Source organism: Delphinus delphis, chromosome 1 (assembly GCF_949987515.2).
Source record: "Delphinus delphis chromosome 1, mDelDel1.2, whole genome shotgun sequence".
Classification (NCBI taxonomy): Eukaryota; Metazoa; Chordata; class Mammalia; order Artiodactyla; family Delphinidae; genus Delphinus; species Delphinus delphis.
In genome coordinates, this window is record NC_082683.1 from 33,798,085 (window position 1) to 33,815,786 (window position 17,702).

The following is a 17,702-nucleotide window of genomic DNA, read 5'->3' on the forward strand; positions in this document are numbered from 1 at the left end:
ATTTTGTAGCACTTAGTAATGAGGGGAGGAATCAAATCACTCATGCATGCATGGTTTTCAGGAACAGACTGGATCAATAGCCTAAGCACACATTCCCAAATGTGACCCTCCCCAAAGGGCAGCCCCTTGGAGAAAGTGGTTCAGTCACCTCCCACCACCAACCCCTACCTCCTCTGCCTTTCAAGCCCCCTGGGATTTCAGAGAATAGCATTTTATCCATCTTATTACATCAGTATCCCTTTGCTTATATACATGGAAACTCGGGACAATTCTGAGCATTTCTGATCATATTCAATGGCCTGTTATTGACAGTTTCTTTTAATAAGTTCAAAACGTTCTTCAAATAATTTACCAAAATGATGAACTTATATGTGTCTAGAAACCGAGCAATACTCTTCTGCTACTTTTAATTAGGGCCTTCACATTTTTGACATATGCATTAAATTTAAAAATTAAATTAAATATACAGTACTCTTTAAAAAGTGTCAGCATTAATTTTCCTGTACTTGTGTCTTTCCTGTTGCCTTTGTTTTGGAATAAACTGTAACTAAGCAAATCAGCAGAGGGTCAGGCAAAGCTCGTGTAACTCACATATCCTTCCAGTTTTGAGCACCATGTCTGAATTGAGTCAACACCACAGTTTAACATGAGGGTGTTGTCATGACACCTTGAACGTTTTTTAACAGCACACTGGTGGTGGGGAGTCCACATTCCCTACACTGACATAAGAAGCACATGCCTCTCTGGCTTCGTCTTTTCCATCATCCAGTCTCTTCCAATTAATTCCAGCGTTAAGTCGCCAAGTTGGAAGGTTCTGAATGTGTCTCTGGTCAGAGCGAGACAGGCTGAGGCTCCCATGCCTCCTTCTTAGAATTTTCTATAACATCAAATGTTAGAACATAAGTACTACTAATTCTAGCATAATAGTTCCCTGCCAAGTTTCAGCAAAAGATCATAAAGTTCTCAATTAATTTCAATAGGGGAGCTTTATAGTTATAATATAATTTTGATCAATAAGCCCTTGGCTGTCCAGAAACCTCGGGTGAAAAAAGTCATTTGGGGTATACTTCATATTCTCATGCCTTTTGAAGCTGGACACACAAAATGCCATTTAAACTCCTCTTGATGCATATAGGTCCCCGTGCACGTCAGTTATTATGCGACAAGACAGTGTTCTGAAGACCTATCCAAATATATAAAATTTCACTGAATTCCTCACATTAAATACTTATGTTAAATAGTCTCAAAATTCTATACTTTGAATTCCTGTGCCTTTTAAATTTTATTTTAAACTTGTTTAGTATTTCTATTTCTTACATTACTAGTACTTCTTAGTGATATTTTAGAAAAGAGCTATAAGAACCCTTGTACACTACTTTATCAGTCTCTTCCAATTTTCTGGGTATAATTGGCAAACTAATCATCGAACCTCTTAGAACTTTATGTAAATGAAGAGTCCTGCAGAAGGGTATGAAATTTTCTGCAATGAAATTTTCCAATGATCGTAATACCTGACCTGAGCTCATGGACTTATGGCATCTCTCTTGCTTTACCATTTAGGTCCCAGATGGCTAAGTGACCTCGTATAAATGTGCACTGCAGATTGTCATGGTATCATCCTAACACCCATCAGCTACAGAGCACATGTTACTTTTTAGCCCAACTCATTTACTTCTCAAGATATGTCAGTGGGCTTGGTAAGGCTACGACGGTGACACCCACTTTACAGATGAAGAACGACCTTGGTCAAGGGCTTTAGCCAAGTCTGTCCTGAAACACCAGTGCTGCCTGTTCACGTAGCCAGTGTTTCCTGCCCTGCTTGCCCAGTGCATCTGCAGATTTGTAAATATGCTTTGATTCCACCAGACACAGAAGGAAGGACCGCATGTCTGGGCCTCCTTGATGGGCAGCTTGGAGAACAGGGAAGAACCTGAAAGGCATCAGGGAACTCACAGAGCAAGTGAGAGACAAGTTAAAAGCTATCCAGTTGTCACACAGCTTTCTTAACATTATCTCCCATCAAGTCGGGGCCTGGAATCTGCCAGGATTTCAGACTAAATGCCTCTTCTTCTTGCTGGTACCTTTCATACACCAAGTGCCTCGATGGCTCAGTTGGCAAGAACCCAAAGGCATCACACGCTCCTCCACTCCAAGGAGGGTGACAGCCACCGAGACAGAGCAGGCAGAGACAGTTCAGCAACAGCGCTGTTGGGGAACACCTTCATCCACTGCCACGGCGTACAACTCTGTCGCTGCCTTAGAGCAGACCCAACGGGGTGCGGAGGACAGTAAAACCATCCCAGCCTGAAGGGCCGGACTTCTTGCTAAATTAACAAGTCTGTCTAGGAGCCCCAGGCTGAGGCACCGAGGGGTGTGATAAAGGGACCCTGTGCAACAATTCTGTGTCCTGTGGGTACGTTAGCTAAACAGACGGAGTGGGGAGGAAGGAGAGAGAGCTGAGTGTCATGGACACCTTTCCCCCTCTGCCTGCAGATATCTTGATGGGACAGCTGTTCTCCTACCTTGCAAAAAAAAAAAAAAAAAAATCCCACAGTATTTAATGCAAGAATGTACAGGGTCAACAGCAACTGCAAGTCATCAGAGCTTTAAAGAGCATATGTCGAGCAGCTCAGCCAGCATCTGGGTTCTACTCTTCAGCCCCACAGTGTAGCCCAACTCCAGAGCAAAACTGAAACAGCGTGGCAGAAACTGTTTCCCTCAGCAGGAAGTATGAAGAACAGCTAGAACCTGAAACAAATGAGCCTGGCAGTCACCCTGCATTCAGGATTCGTGTTATGTTTTATGCATCTAGTTAGGAACCCAGCGGTCTTGCTGGGATGATTCCAACCTTTTCCAGAATTCAAGAGGGGGGTGACATGACCAAATGCAAATTCAGACAAGCAATGACTAGCTGAAAGGGATGTGGGAGGGTCTTTAGATCAACACCAACCCAAAGCCAATTCCACCGCTAACCCTAATGGACACGTGATCTTTGCCCCCCATGTTCTTCACAGAAATTGCTCAAATCATTCCCCCTCTTCCCCACACTGTCCCTGCCCCGCTGATACACACAGTTACACAAAAACATCATAAACATAGGACCCAACTTCTTCAGTCGGGGGGAGGACGGGAAACGGTGGGAGTTGCTGGGGCGCACGGTCTGATCATTGGTTGAAGTTACGTAATCACGCAAACAAGGGCTGGAGAACGCTGGGTGGAGATCAATTCAGGGCACACCTCACGCTCTCCCTTCTCCCCTCCCCCAACAACCAGAAAGCAAGCCAGTTTTAACACCACCAAAACCAAAGCACAAGACACAGCTGGGGGGTGGCGAGCACCCGGCTACTGCGGTTCCAAAGCCAAGGGTGGCCGGAAACTTGAGGTGCGCGGCAGAAAAAGGGCCAAGGTACCGCTCACCAAGCAACCAGACCCCGCAGACCCTCCTGCCGGCATCCACGACCCCCAAAGTTCAAGGGCGGGCCGAGCCAAAGAAGTAGTCCCGACCTGCGACCTGCAACGTAAACCAAAGCAGCCGCGGTCAACCAAACCCACGCCTGGCCTCCAGCGCCTCTCCAACACTTCGGTCCGAGTCTCCGCGAGTTCAGGGTGTCGGCCACGCTCAGGAGTCCTCGGGCAGCTTGTACAGTCTCAGCAGGGGCCATTCAGCACCAGCGGTGTTTCTCCTTTTAAAGGATGGTAAAATGTGGGGCACGACTGGGAGAGGGGTAAGGCGAGAATCCCCAACAGAGTAAAAGTTTGGGTTTGGTTTGATCTTCTTTGGAGGAGGGGCTTTTGCGATTTTGCTTTAGGAACATTTGGGGGCGGGGGCTAGGAAGATTTCCCCTCTCTCTGGGCACCCAGCATCCTCCGATCTCATTTTCGGCAACACAGACGGCTCAGGGGGGTCTGAACAACCGCGGAGCCGCAGCCAGGGCAGCAGAAAAAACTGCAGGTGCTGCGGTGGACAAGGCATTAGCCCGACCGCTGGGGCTCAGAGGAGAGGGGGGCCCCACTGCGCCGGTGCCGCCGGGCTGCCGAGGTGTGGGGAGCGCGCGGCGCGCAGAGGGTTACAGCCGCCGCTGCCGCCGTGATTGACGCGCGGGGGTCACTTGAGGCTCCCGCCGCTCCCCCTGGCACCGGGCCAGGGAGCCCGCTCAGCCCACCGAGGGCACCGCACGCCGCGCGGCCGCCCACCCGGCCGTTCCCGGCGCCTCCGCCACCGGACACCTCGCCCAAGAAAGGCCACGACGACATGGAATCGCAGCTCGCTATTTCACTTGCCCGTAGCGGCCGCTGGCAAAAACACAATAAATAAAATAAAGCGCGAGGCATCCCTCCGCCGAATAAAAATCCAGAGTCCCCTACCTTCGGCCTTGGGATGGCAAACTGGTCCTGTGTTCTCTGACCCACGGATCCAGCCCCTTCTTCATGAATTATTCCGGTCAGTCAGGATTTTGTGCATTTTTTTCCTGAACACCTGTTTCAAGTAAGGGGTAAAGACCTTATTGAAAGAATTGTCCTTAAAAGATAACCTGTGCACACATATGTCCATCCAGGCATGCATGCGCGTTTGTATACACACATATGTACACGAGATATACATGTACATTGAAGCACCAAACTAGGCAGTTGGATAATGGGAGAGTCGGCTGGTTGTGAGCATGCTCGCGCCGGGAACAGATCCACCCTCTGTTATTCCTCTGAATAAATATAAATCACGATCAGAAACCCAAACAGTAGCATCCTCTTGAATTCCTGCTGCTGAAAAACACGGAATAAATGCAGCCCGCAGACACGGAATCAAATCAGCAGCTGTTTTCTGAATCCAGAGCCAACCCCTGCCTCGCCTGTCTTTTCCACTATGAGTTCAGACCTTTTTTGAAAGGGGTTTTAACCTTTTAAAGATACAGTACACCAATTATCACTTCTCAATAGCTGTCACTCCAAGCGCAGGAAGCTAGTCCCATGCCTAAAGCCACAGGGCAGGCTTGCTCGCAGGGATAATGATTTCATTCATCAGTGCCTTTAAAAAAGAAAAAGAAAAAGAAAAAATACATATATATATAGAGAGAGAGAGAGGGAAAAGGGGGGGAGAGAGAGAGAGAGGGAGGGAAAGAGCAAAGACAAGGCATAAAACTAGACACATTTATTGCAGTGATGAGTTCCTCAGTGACTAATCAGCATGTTATATAAACACTACCATCCTTCACTTCCGAACACACATGTTCATGGGGTCAGACAATGCCAGGGACACTTGTCAGCACGGGTGTCACCCCTCACGAGCCCCTACCTGCTGATAAAGGACCAGGAAGGCTGCCAGGGCAGCTGCAGGAAGTGGGGGCCTCCACCAGCTCACAATTAACCACAGGGCACTGCCATGCCCTCAAACGAAAGAATCCTCTGGCACTACTTGCAAACTATAATGTAATCTAGGACCAGATCTTGTTCCAACACATGTTTTTTTTTTTTCCAACCAGTATCTGGAATCAAAACTACCACCTGAACCTTTACAGTCTCTAAGATCCAGACTTAGGCCCTTCTTCAGGATTTTGTTAACAAGCTGGTTTTGTTTGGTTGTTGGGTTTTTGTTTGTTTACTTCTTTTTTCAGGACTAGGTTAAGCATGGAGGTAGAAAACTGGGGGTGGGGCTTGAGGATAAACAACAACCCCCCTGCCCCAATGGAAAAAAAAATATTCATTAAGTACTTCAGCCACCCAGGTAGTGTTTATTATTCCAGTGTTGGTTTTTCAAGAGGTCGCCCTGAGAAGAAACCAGAACTCCTCACCTCACTTATGTTTGAAAGGAAGGAAAATGCAGTTTCCTTCTTTTACAGTTTCTTTTTCACCCCAGGAGCCCCAGAGCTTCAGAACGGTGCTGGCTCTGCTCCCCTGGTTCCAGGCCAGCAGCAGCAACACCAGCAGCTTAGCTGAAAAGCCACCCCGATGTTCCCACAGCCGCTCTGGGCATGTCCCTCTAGCCGTAGGCTCAGAGCCCACCCTTCCTGGGCAAACCGCTGAAACCAATGCACCGTCACCCTCTCACCTCATCACAGCCACTGCCTGCACTGCCCCCTCCCAGACACACACACACACACACACACACACATACATGCACGCACGCACGCACACCCTTCTCTCTCAGCTCCCAGGGCTCTCTAGCAGAAAATTATCATATTTTGTGTGTCATCACCCAAGCTAGCTGGACCTGTCACTGATTGGCTGGGCACTGCCAGCCGGAAATGTCACCAGCCACACAGCTTGGAACTGGCTCTGACCCGCGGCCACCTCAGACCTGAGCCCAGGAGGCTCTGTGACAAGGTGCAGACCTACCACAGGGAGCCTGTCACTCTGTCACTCCTCCCACAGTCCGCCCCAGGCCCTCTCCTCCCGGCTGGTCTCTCTAGCCCGCCCTGGGGGAGGGGACCGCCAGGGGATGGGAGCGAGTCTCCAGCCACACTGGGAGCTGTGCTGCTTCCAGCTGCAGGAGAGAGGAAGCCACTGAAATTCCTGTTCTTCTCAGCAGGTTAGGGGAAGATGTCTCCATTTGGTTTTAAAGATTTGGAGGAAGTGTTCCTGATAAAAACAGTCTCTGCTCATGCTGAAAAATAAAAATTATCAGTAAGGCTGGGTGAAAACACTAATATCATACGCACCAAGGTATCATAATCATAATACCCCAAGGCTGTCAGGGAAACCGGAAGACAATTTAGTCCGTCCTCTTCCCTTAAATAGAACAGCTCTTAACCCTCCAAGAAAACTCACCAGAAAAGGGGGCTTCCTAACTTGGCTAGTCAATGCCCTATGATGCCACACAAGTGTTTCAGAGTTAAATGGTCTTTGTCGTGACCAACCTGAATCACTTTGGCTGTAATTTAAGCTTAGTCTCTCCTGCTATATCTTTAGTCATTTCAGTGTGACTCACCATTTAAGTCTCACCTCACTCTGTCCTCCCAGCTAAATTAAACCCTATCTCTCTGGACCAGTATGTAAAAGTTGCTTCTTAAACCTTTAATTATGCTGCTCTATTCTTTAGACTTCAGAGTCAAGCCCCCCAGAGCTAGATGTAGCTGAAAGCTCATTCCATCCAGCCACGGATGCGATGCTTCACTCACCTCTACTGTTTCCACCCTGGGACTTTTGATTTGGGGGGATAGCAGAACTGGGCTCAGACATTTACTCCTTCCTTCTCCTCCAAAACACAAAACAAAAACAAAACAAAACCCCACACTTATATGACCAAAACACTAGAGGCAATGCTGGGACCCAGAGAAAGAGGCCACCCATAAAGCCTACATTTTAAAGAATATGGGGAAGATATAAAGCAGATGAGATGTCGCTGAAGAAAAGGTGATTAGTGCTGATAAGACCATGTATGATTCTGCACAGGCCCCCTAAGAAGAAAGTGCACAGGCTTCCAGAAAAAGGTCCTGGAAAACCCCAAGCTCAGAGAATCAAAGATCAGATGAGGGTCACAGGCATCGGCTCAGAGGCAAAGGAAAGGACATCAGGAACTAGGCATGTTCTCTCCACACAGAACAGCAACGATTCCAGGGCATCTTTGGAAAGTGGAAAGTTTGTCCCTAATATAGGAAGAAGTCAAAGTCTGAAAAGGGGCAAGACCACAGCTCATTTTGGTATGACACACACACACACACACACACACACACACACACACAAAGAAGAAGAAAGAAAGAAACAGAAAAAGAAATTTATAATCAAATAAGACACAAGATATAACAGAGAAATCCAGAACATCCCATATTAGTCTAAATGAAGTTCTGGAAGGAGATGACATCATTAAGGAAGGGGAAAAGCAACAATCAAGGAAGAAACAGAAGAACATTTCCTTGAGCTGATGAAAGACTCGAGGCCTTAGATCATATGGGTCTATTGGGTGCTGAGCAGTAGGATTACTGAAAGAATACACAATTCTAGATGCAGTCTCCTACTCCAAGAACAAAGAGAAACAACTACAGGCTTCCTGATAGGGGAGAAAATTCAGGCTGCTTAAAAGGAAAGAAAATCAGACTGACATCATACTTCACATCTGCAACACCAGGCTAAAAGACAGTGGCACAACTTTTATAAAATTCTCGGGAAATCTTATTGTAACTCGAGAATTCTACCAGCTGCCAAATTATAATTTCTCTCACATGTGATGACAAAAGAAAGGCGTGTTCAAAGACATAGAAATACCCTTTATTAAATTAAAAAAAAATTACTTGAAGATCTCTTCCAGCCAAGGAAAAAATTAAGCCAGAATAGTAAACTCAAGAAAAGAGAAGACGTGTTATATAAGAAAATGTAATGAGGAATAAAGCCAATAAAATGTATGCTTAAGTACAAATATAATAGTTAATGTGGTTGTAAAGTTTAATTTAATTGTTAACATAAGATAGGTAGAAAGAGAGGATGAGAGAAAGAAATCAAGAAATCTGGAATTTAACTTCCATATGATTTCAACCAAAAAACTGGAAAATCTCAATGGAGATGGGTAAGGAAAATCACTAGAATAAAAAAAATAGGGTGGGGCTTCCCTGGTGGCGCAGTGGTTGAGAGTCCGCCTGCCGATGCAGGGGACACGGGTTCGTGCCCCAGTCCGGGAAGATCCCACATGCCACAGAGCAGCATGGCCGCCAAGCCTGCGCGTCCGGAGTCTGTGCTCCGCAGCAGGAGAGGCCACAACAGTGAGAGGCCCACGTATCGCAAAAAAAAAAAAAAAATAGGGTGGGAGGATCATTATGGAAGGCAATTAGAACTCCATTTATCACCTCCTTCCCAAGACCACATTAAAATGATAATAAGGAATTTTTTAAGTTCAAATACACAATGACAAAGAAAACAGTAGAAGAGCCATTAGCCAAGAAAATTGAAAAAGAAGAATAGAAGGGGACTGAATTTTTTTTTTATATAAATTTACTTATTTATTTATTTATATTTAGCTGCACACAGGCTCTCTCTAGTTGCGGCGAGCAGGGGCTACTCTTCGTTGCGGTGCGTGGGCTTCTCTACGCAATGGCTTCTCTTGTTGCGGAGCACAGGCTCTAGGCAAGCGGGCTTCGGTATGTGTGGCACGCGGGCTCAGTAGTTGTGGCTCGTGGGCTCTAGGGTGCAGGCTCAGTATTTGTGGCGCCCAGGCTTAGCTGCTCCATGGCATGTGGGATCTTCCCGGACCAGGGCTCGAACCAGTGTCCCCTGCACTGGCAGGCGGATTCTTAACTACTGCACCACCAGGGAAGTCAGAAGGGGACTGAATTTATCAACTGTGAATATATATACTACAGTAAATAAAACAATATAGCACAATTGCAGAAACCTAAAAATGGACACTGGAACTGAATGAAGTTAACAAATAGCTTCAGGTATAGTGTTTGCTATGTGATAGGTGATAAAAGCTGAATTTTAAATCAATGGGAGGAAAAAATGTTATTCAATAAATAGTGTCAGACTGTGGTATTTGGTATTGCTTCTAACTCATACCTTAAACAAAATATATTCTATTTTCATACCCCCCCACACACAAATACAACAAGGAAAAACAGATACTATGACTGACCAATAAATCACAGAATGTTATAAAGTTGCTGTTTTTTTTTTAATAGTGGAAAGAAAAGAAAAATAGTGGTTATCCAGTGTCTGTTTAAATACCATTGTGATAGGTTTAATAATGCCCCCTAAAGACATTCACCTCTGGAACCTGTGAATATTACCATATATGGCAAAAGGTGTGGTTAATTGAACGCTCTTGAGATCGGGAGGTTATCCTGGATTATCCGGGAGGGCACTAAACAGAATCAAAGTATCGTTATAAGAGGGAGGCTGAAGGCACAGAGGAGAAGGCAATGTGACCATAGGGGCCAAGAATGGTGTGATGCAGCCACAAACCAAGGAAACGCAGAAACCACCAGAAGCTAAAAGAGGCAAGGAACAGATTCTCCCCTTAGAGGCTCTGGAGAGCACAGCCCTGCTGACACCTTGACCTCAGCCCAGTGAAACTGACTTCAGATTTCTGGCCTCCAGAACTCCAAGGAAATAAACATATTGTGTTAAGCCACAAAGTTTGTGGTTATTTGTTATAGTAGTCATAGGAAACTAATACAACCACCATGATGAGAAACAGTACTTCCTAGGGATTATAATAACTATTATTACCAGCAACAATACTTACTATGGGCCTGGCACTGCTAAATTATATACATATCTAATCTCATTTAATTTGCATGCAAGGTGGCAGTAGACAATTGTAGTTATTATGGCTCTACCACTTAGTAGCACATATGCCTGGGCTAGTTATATAACCTTCTAATGCTGCTTTGTCTCATCCATAAAGTAGAGGTAGGAATGATAGCAACCTGACGGGGTTGTGGAAGGTAAAGTGAAACCATCTATGTAAAGGGCTTAGAACAACGCCTGACAATAAGAGCTCCACAAATGGTAACCAATAGTGAGAAAGTCCTTCCTTATGCTGGGCGGCAATCTGTCTCCCAGAGCATCCTCTCACTGATTCTAGTTCTTCCCTTTGGATACATGTAGAACAAAGGTCTCTCCTAACCACCTGACTGTCATTCAAATATCTAAAGACAATGATCATCTCATTAAGAGTCTCAGCTTCTCCAAACTAAAAGTAACAAATGCCTTTAGTCACTGCTCTTGTGAATTCATCCAGAGACCCTTTTTTTGCGGTACCCGGGCCTCTCACTGCCGTGGCCTCCCCCACTGAGGAGCACAGGCTCCGGAGGCGCAGGCTCAGCGGCCATGGCTCACGGGCCCAGCCGCTCCGCGGCATGTGGGATCCTCCCAGACCAGGGCACGAACCCACGTCCCCTGCATCGGCAGACGGAGCCCCAACCACCGCACCACCAGGGAAGCCCCTGGACATATTCTTGTACATCTTTAGACATGATCCCAGACTTATCACCCTTCTTGTTCTAGAACAGAGGTTGGCAAACTATAGCCCTCCATGCAGGCTATATTTTTTAATAGTCTGTGAGCTAAGAATGGTGTTTACATTTTTTAAAGACAGAAAAAAACAAAAACAAAAAAGAATTTACAATATAGACCATATATGGCCTGCAAAGTTTAAAATATTTACTATGTGGCCCTTTTCAGAAAAAGGTTGCCAATTCCTGCTCTAGAAGCTCTTATACTTCTATCAATGCAATGTAAGATTGCCCAAGACTGTTTTACAAACAAATTGCACTATTGTATCATATCAACTTAACTGTAGAGCTGCTAAATGTTCGATCAGTATCCATTCTCTTTCTTCTTCTTACCCAGTAATAAAATTCTTAGCTAGGAAGATGGCTACCAGTTGAAGACTACATTTCCCAGTCTCCTTTGTAGGAAGGTGTGGCCAGGAGGCTAGGTTCTAGCCAATGGGATGTAGCCAGATGTGACTAGGGTAATTTTCTAGTCTTTCTCTTAAAGGGGAGGAACATGCCCCCCCCCCCCCCGCCCACTTCCCTTTTCCCTTTCCCATTGGCTGTAATGTGGACCTGATAATCCTGTGGATGAAGGGTAGCAGAGCAACAAGATAGAAGGACCCTGGGTTTCTGGTGCTGCCATTTCACCCTATACTGCTTATTCTCAGTCTGTGAGAGGGAAATAAACTTGTAGTTTATTTAAGCCATTGTTATTTTAGGTCTTTGTGACAGCAACTGAATCTGTGCCCTAACCAATACAACTATCGGTTTTAACTCCCAAGTATTTTCTATATTTGTGGCTGCTAAGACACACATCTCCCACATTCTGCAAGCACGCAGTTAATTTTCTGGACATAATAAGACCTTGCACTGACCTTGTAAGAATCAGTCTATCATTTTACCCTGACATCTCGGACCCAGTTCTGACATCCAAAGTAGCTTCTATCCTTTCTAATTTCATGTCTCTCTTCCAGAAGCACTTTAGGTGTAGCACTCAAACTAAATACAGCGCTCATCAAAGCACCTGATCAATGTTAAGCATAATGTAATGGAGAGGACTGTGACCTCAGTTTGTGGGGGAGGAAAATAACAGATTAAACTAAGGTCAAATGAAGGAGAAGGTGGGGAGGATGGGGGCAAGCAGTTGTGAAGAGCTTCCTATGTTCCAGGCACTCTTCTGTGAACTTCCTCATTGTTATCTCATTTATTAAATATTTCATTCATTCATTCACTCATCCATTTATTTTTAAAGTACTCATTTTAATTTTTTGAAACAGTAACTATAAATACCCCCTGCTGGGGCAGAAAACTATTATCCATAAACACTGATGAAAACAGAGTCCATGCAAATCTCTCTTTTTCTAAGTCTGTGTGCACCCACCCTCTCTTTGGACACCTGAAGAGTATGTTGCCAGCATTCCTTATAAGACTTAGAGGCAAAGATGAAAATACTCCAGGCACCTAGCTCAAGAACTGTCCAGTGTAGAACAGTGGACAGTATTTTCAGAAACCTCTACCCTCGGCCATCTTAAGACAGATGAGAAGTAAGTACACGCTGGCCTTCTGCAGAGCTGCATGGCAGAAGGACTGAGTGGGCAGTCTCTGAGTAGTGTCAGACTATCTGGGTCCAAACCCTGTGGGTTTAAGTCAACGGCTTAATCCTTTCCTGCCTCAGTTTCCTTATCTGTAAAATAGGGATATGTTATTCTTACCAAACCATCTAAGGCAGATTTTCCCCCTTTTTTTGCAGGTGATGAATATGATGCTTATGTCCTTGTCCGAGGTTAAACCATCCAGTAAATGTCAGCATGAGGATTAAACCTTAGGTCTATTTGATTCCCACCTCATGCTTTTTCTTCTTCCAAAGATAAAGAAGGAAAATATGGGCCATATGATCAAAGACAAAGGTAGAATAAGTTACCAAATCATGCTGAAAAAGATGACCTGCCCACCAGAGGGAAGGTTGGATGCCTCTTAATGTGGTGCTCAAGACAAGAGCTGACTGAGGTTAATGGGAGTTTTCTTCTAAATTCCTTCAGAGCTTCCACCGTTTAGAGTAGAACAACACCCTAGCATGGTGTTTAAAAAACAAACAGCTGGCTCAAGACCCGCTCCCTTCTTACAATCATTCAGCCTGTTTGGGGATCTTGGTGGGGTGGTTTTCAATGCACAAAAAAATCAGTCAAGGCCAATGTGCATCTTACTTCTGGTTACCTAAAAGTAAATTATTCAGATCTAAAGTCACACACACACACACACACACACACACACACCCCAAACGAAACCTCAGAGCACTGGTTCTTAACCTTTCTTTTACCTCTTATACCTAAGATATGAGAAACGCCATCAGGGACCTCAGTAAACTAGGGCAGAATATTGGAGACGCTTCTAGTGCAAAAGGAGTGTGGTATAGCACAAAACAAGCTTCTCAGACCTGGTGAGACCCTACTTCGGGCAGCCAGTGACATGAGCCCCAAATGGGTACTCTGAGCGCCAACCAATCCTGCACTGAGACAGACCTCACAGCTCCTGTTCTGTGTGACCACCTGGCTTCTGGGCAGTTTGCATATCCTGGCAACATCAACTTTACGCGTGTGTATGGGGTGCAGGGCAGGGAAAAGTTCTCTTCCGGCAACCCACAGCCCACATAAGAATGCTGCAAGGATGAACAAGGGAAAATCATAATAAAAAGCAGATCAGAGGCCACAACCCCACAGAGGAATCTAGAGAACCATAGGAGCAGGATTAGATATTTTGGTCAGACTGGAAAGAGCTCTGACTAGCACAGATCATGAGCAAACACCAGAAATTATATGCAACTTATTACATTCACCTGGGGTCAAAAACCCACAGGCCTTTAGGGGCCCAGCAAACAACATAAGTGTGTGAAACAGCATGGTATAAATGACCAGGCTTCTCTGCAAATCCAACTTCAATATAAACAAAAGCCATGTTGGCTAGAAAGAGCTGACATCAGAAGATGGACTGCAAGTTTGCACCCCCTCCTCACGATGATCACAGTCAGTAAAAGAAAGGAGGGAAGATTTTCATGTTTCTCTGAGAAGGATAAAGAAAATTAGCTTTTTTCAAAAAGCAGTTTTCTAAAAGTGATTTTAAGGTCATCATCACTTCCAAGACCTAGTTGAGACAGGATAAAAAGCCAAAGTAAGATATAGAAAGAGTTAAAGAACACCCCCCCAAAACTGGATGTCTTCAAATGAGTTGGGTTAGACGGCCCCATCCGTAACTCTCAGACTAAGAGCTCAGTGAATCACTTGGGGGCCCAGGTAGCATGCAAGATGTTCTTCTACAAGTCTCATTTACAGTCGAAAGGTGTCCATACTATTTCCTTATAACACAAAGGAGGCTTTACTTCTTTCCTTAGGGCTATTTCATCAAAAGCTCTCCCAACTTTTGTTATTTTTTATTTTGAAATAATTTTAGACTTACAGAAGACTTGTGAAGATTACATAAAGAACTCCTATATACCTCTCGCCCAGCTTTCCTTGATGTTAACATCTTACATAACCATAGTATCATGATCAAAAACAGGAAATGAATGTTGGTACAATACTATTAACAAACTGCAGAATTTTCTCTAATTTTGCTAGTTTTTCCACTAATGCCAATTTTCTGTTCCAGGATTCAATCCAGGATCCCACGTTGCACTTAGCTGTCATTTCTCTTTGGTCTCCTCTGATCTGTGACTGTTCCTAGACTTTCCTTGTCTTTTTGCCCTTGACATTTGAAGAGCATTGGTCAGGTATTTTGTAGACTGTCCTTCAATTTAGGTTTGTCTGATGTTTTCTCATGATTAGACTAGAGTTAGGGAGTTTTGGCCAGAGTACCACAGAAGTGACATGCCTTCTCAGTACACCAAACTGGGGGAAGGGGGGATGCTGTCAATATGTCTTATTACCAGTGATGTTAACCTTGATCTCTTGGTTTAAGGAGTGTCTGCCAGGTTTCTCCACTGTGAAGTTACTATTTTTCTCTTTGTAGTTAATAAATATTGGGGGACTGTGAAAATGTCTTGCTTCTCCTTAAACTGTCACCCACAAATTTTAGCACTCATCAGGTGATCTGTCTGCAGCAGTTATGTCTATGATATTCTAATGGTGATTTTCGATATCCCTCATCCCTCTATATTTATTAATTTGGAATTCTTCTGGAAGGAAGAGTTGTCCTTTCTCTGTACAAGGTAACCAGCCTACCCAACTTTTATTTTTATCAATATGGACTTATGGATAATCATTTTATTCTTTGAGTTATAACCAACTTTTAAAAATTTATTTATTTAGCCTAAAGTTGTTCCAGTTTTGCCCATTGGGAGCTCTTTCATGTTTGTTCCTGTATTTGACATAATCCTGCTGTTGTTTTGCTGTTGTTGATTAGCACTTCCTTACCCTGTGGCACCACAAGATGCTCCAGAATCTTCTTGTATTTTCCCTGCTCAGTCTTGGAGTTTATTTTTTCAAGGTTTCCTCATTCCTTTTATTGGATAATGGCATTTAGAAACCAAGATCTGGGCACTGGGTGTGCTCACTGCTACCAAAATGCACTACTTTAGGCCTTCTTAACAGTTGTCAGTCTGGCTAGAGGTTTATTAATTTCACTGATTTTTTTCAAAAGCAATTCTGTTTTCAATTCATTGATTGTTGCACTTATCTTTATTATTTCCTTTCTTCTGTTTGCTTTAGTTTTAATTTGTTCTTCTTGCTCTAGTGTTTTTTGGGTTTTTTTAGATGAATGCTTCTATTACTGATTGGAAACGTTTCTTCTTTTCTAATATAAATTATTTAGCACTATCATTTCCCCCCAAGCACTGCTTTAGCTGCATCTCACAAATTTGACACATTGTATTTCCTTTTCATTCAGTTCAAAATATTTTTAATTCTTCCTCTTTGACATATAGGATATTTAGATATATGTTGTTTACTTTTCATATATTTGGGGATTTTTCTAGATATATTTCTGTTCTGATTTCTGTTTTAATTCCATTATGGTTCATGAACATACATCCTGAAATTTCTGTTCTTTTAAAGTTGTTAAGGTTGGTTTCATGGCCCAAAATATAGTACCCTATGGTGAATATGCACTGCAGAAAGATGTGTAGCTGGGTAGTGTTCTATAAATGTCAGTTAGGTCAAGTTGTTTGATAATGCCTTTGAGATCATACTTTTATTGATATTCTTCCTATTTGTTCTATCATTTACTAAGAAAAGAGCACTGAATTTTTCAACTTTGTGAACTTGTCTATTTTGCTTTTCAATTCTATCAGCTTTTGCATTATGTATTTCAGAACTCTGTTGTAAAGTACACTCATATTTAGGATTATTACTTCTTCTTGGAAAATTGAGGCGTTTATAATTATTTAATGTCCCTTTTTATCCCTGAGAATAGTCCTTGTTCTAAAGTCTATTTAGTCTGACGTTAATGTAATGACTCCAGCTTTACTTTGGTTAGTGTTCGCACAGCATCTTTTTTCCATCCTCTTACTTTTAACCAATTGTCTTTATATTTAAAGTAAGTTTCTTATGGACAGTGTATAGTTTGTTCTTGCTTTTTTAATCCAATCTGATAATCTCTATCTTTTAACTGGTGTGTTTAGACCATTCATACTCAATGTGATTATTGATATGGCTGGATTAAAACCCACTAACCTTGCCCTTTCTTTCTTTTTCTTTCTTTCTTTCTTTCTTTCTTTCTTTCTTTTCTTTCTTTCTTCCTTCCTTCCTTCCTTCCTTCTTTCTTTCTTCCTTCCTTCCTTCTTCCTTCCTTCCTTCTTTCTTTCTTTCATCTGTTCTTTCTTCCTTTTTTTTTCTTTTCTTTTTCTGCCTTCCTTTTTGTTGTTGTTGTTGTTGTTGTTGTTTTTCTTTCTGCAGGCCTCTCACTGCCGCGACCTCTCCCGTTGCAGAGCACAGGCTCCGGACACGCAGGCTCAGTGACCATGGCTCACAGGCCCAGCCGCTCCGCGGCATGTGAGATCTTCCCGGACCGGGGCACGAACCCGTGTCCCCTGCATCGGCAGGCAGACTCTCAACCACTGCGCCACCAGGGAAGCCCTCTGCCTTCTTTTATTTGCCTGGTTTGGGGGTGGAGTGAGGGAGGAAACGTTCTCTGTTGTTCCCTTAGTCTTAGACAAGCACTGCAACACTGAGCCTTCTCAGTGATCCCACCCCTCCTCTGGGTTACTTATGAACCCAACATTTATACCTGTCCTTTCCCCAGAAGTCAAGAGTTTTTTCCTATTCCCTTGCTCCAGAAATGATAAGATTTCACCAGTACCCTAAGGGTAATAGTGCTCATCCCCTTCCACACACACACCACACAATTTAAGGCTTCTGTTCATAGGAGAGAAGGATCCAGGTAGAGCTCCCTGCCTTCCCACAGCAGCTTCATTCCTTGTGCAGCACAAGGGAGACTTTCTGTAGACGCTCCGAACGGTTTCCATGAGTTCATGGTGGGGTTCATGGAAAAATGCCTCCAAGAGGGCATGGCCTTCCCCCCTTTATTTGTGGCCCCTAGATTCACCCTCTTTTGCCAGTGTGCACTCAGCCAGACTCCACCTACTCAACACCCACTCTAGTTGAATTCTTATCTAGCTGCTTCTTGCCCAGGTAAGTCAGTGCTCATGTCTTGTTTCTCCCTGCAGATACCTGTCTCTTCCTAAATTATGGGTCTGCTGGTTTCCCAGCAACCTCAATACTTCAACTGGCTCAAGAAAGGTTGTGAACTTGCTGTCGGTCCATTTTTTTTTCATTGTAAGCTTGAGAGTAA

At 44.0% G+C, this 17,702-nt stretch overlaps 1 long non-coding RNA gene across 1 annotated transcript in view; it reads right to left on the reverse strand.

Moving 5' to 3' along the window:
• Positions 1–17,702, reverse strand: part of LOC132420107 (uncharacterized) — a 344,844-nt gene that overhangs the window by 241,602 nt on the left and 85,540 nt on the right. Inside the window, exon 2 of the long non-coding RNA XR_009518315.1 lies at positions 4,366–4,477. This is a non-coding gene — a long non-coding RNA (uncharacterized lncRNA). The remainder of the gene's footprint in view (positions 1–4,365; positions 4,478–17,702) is intronic.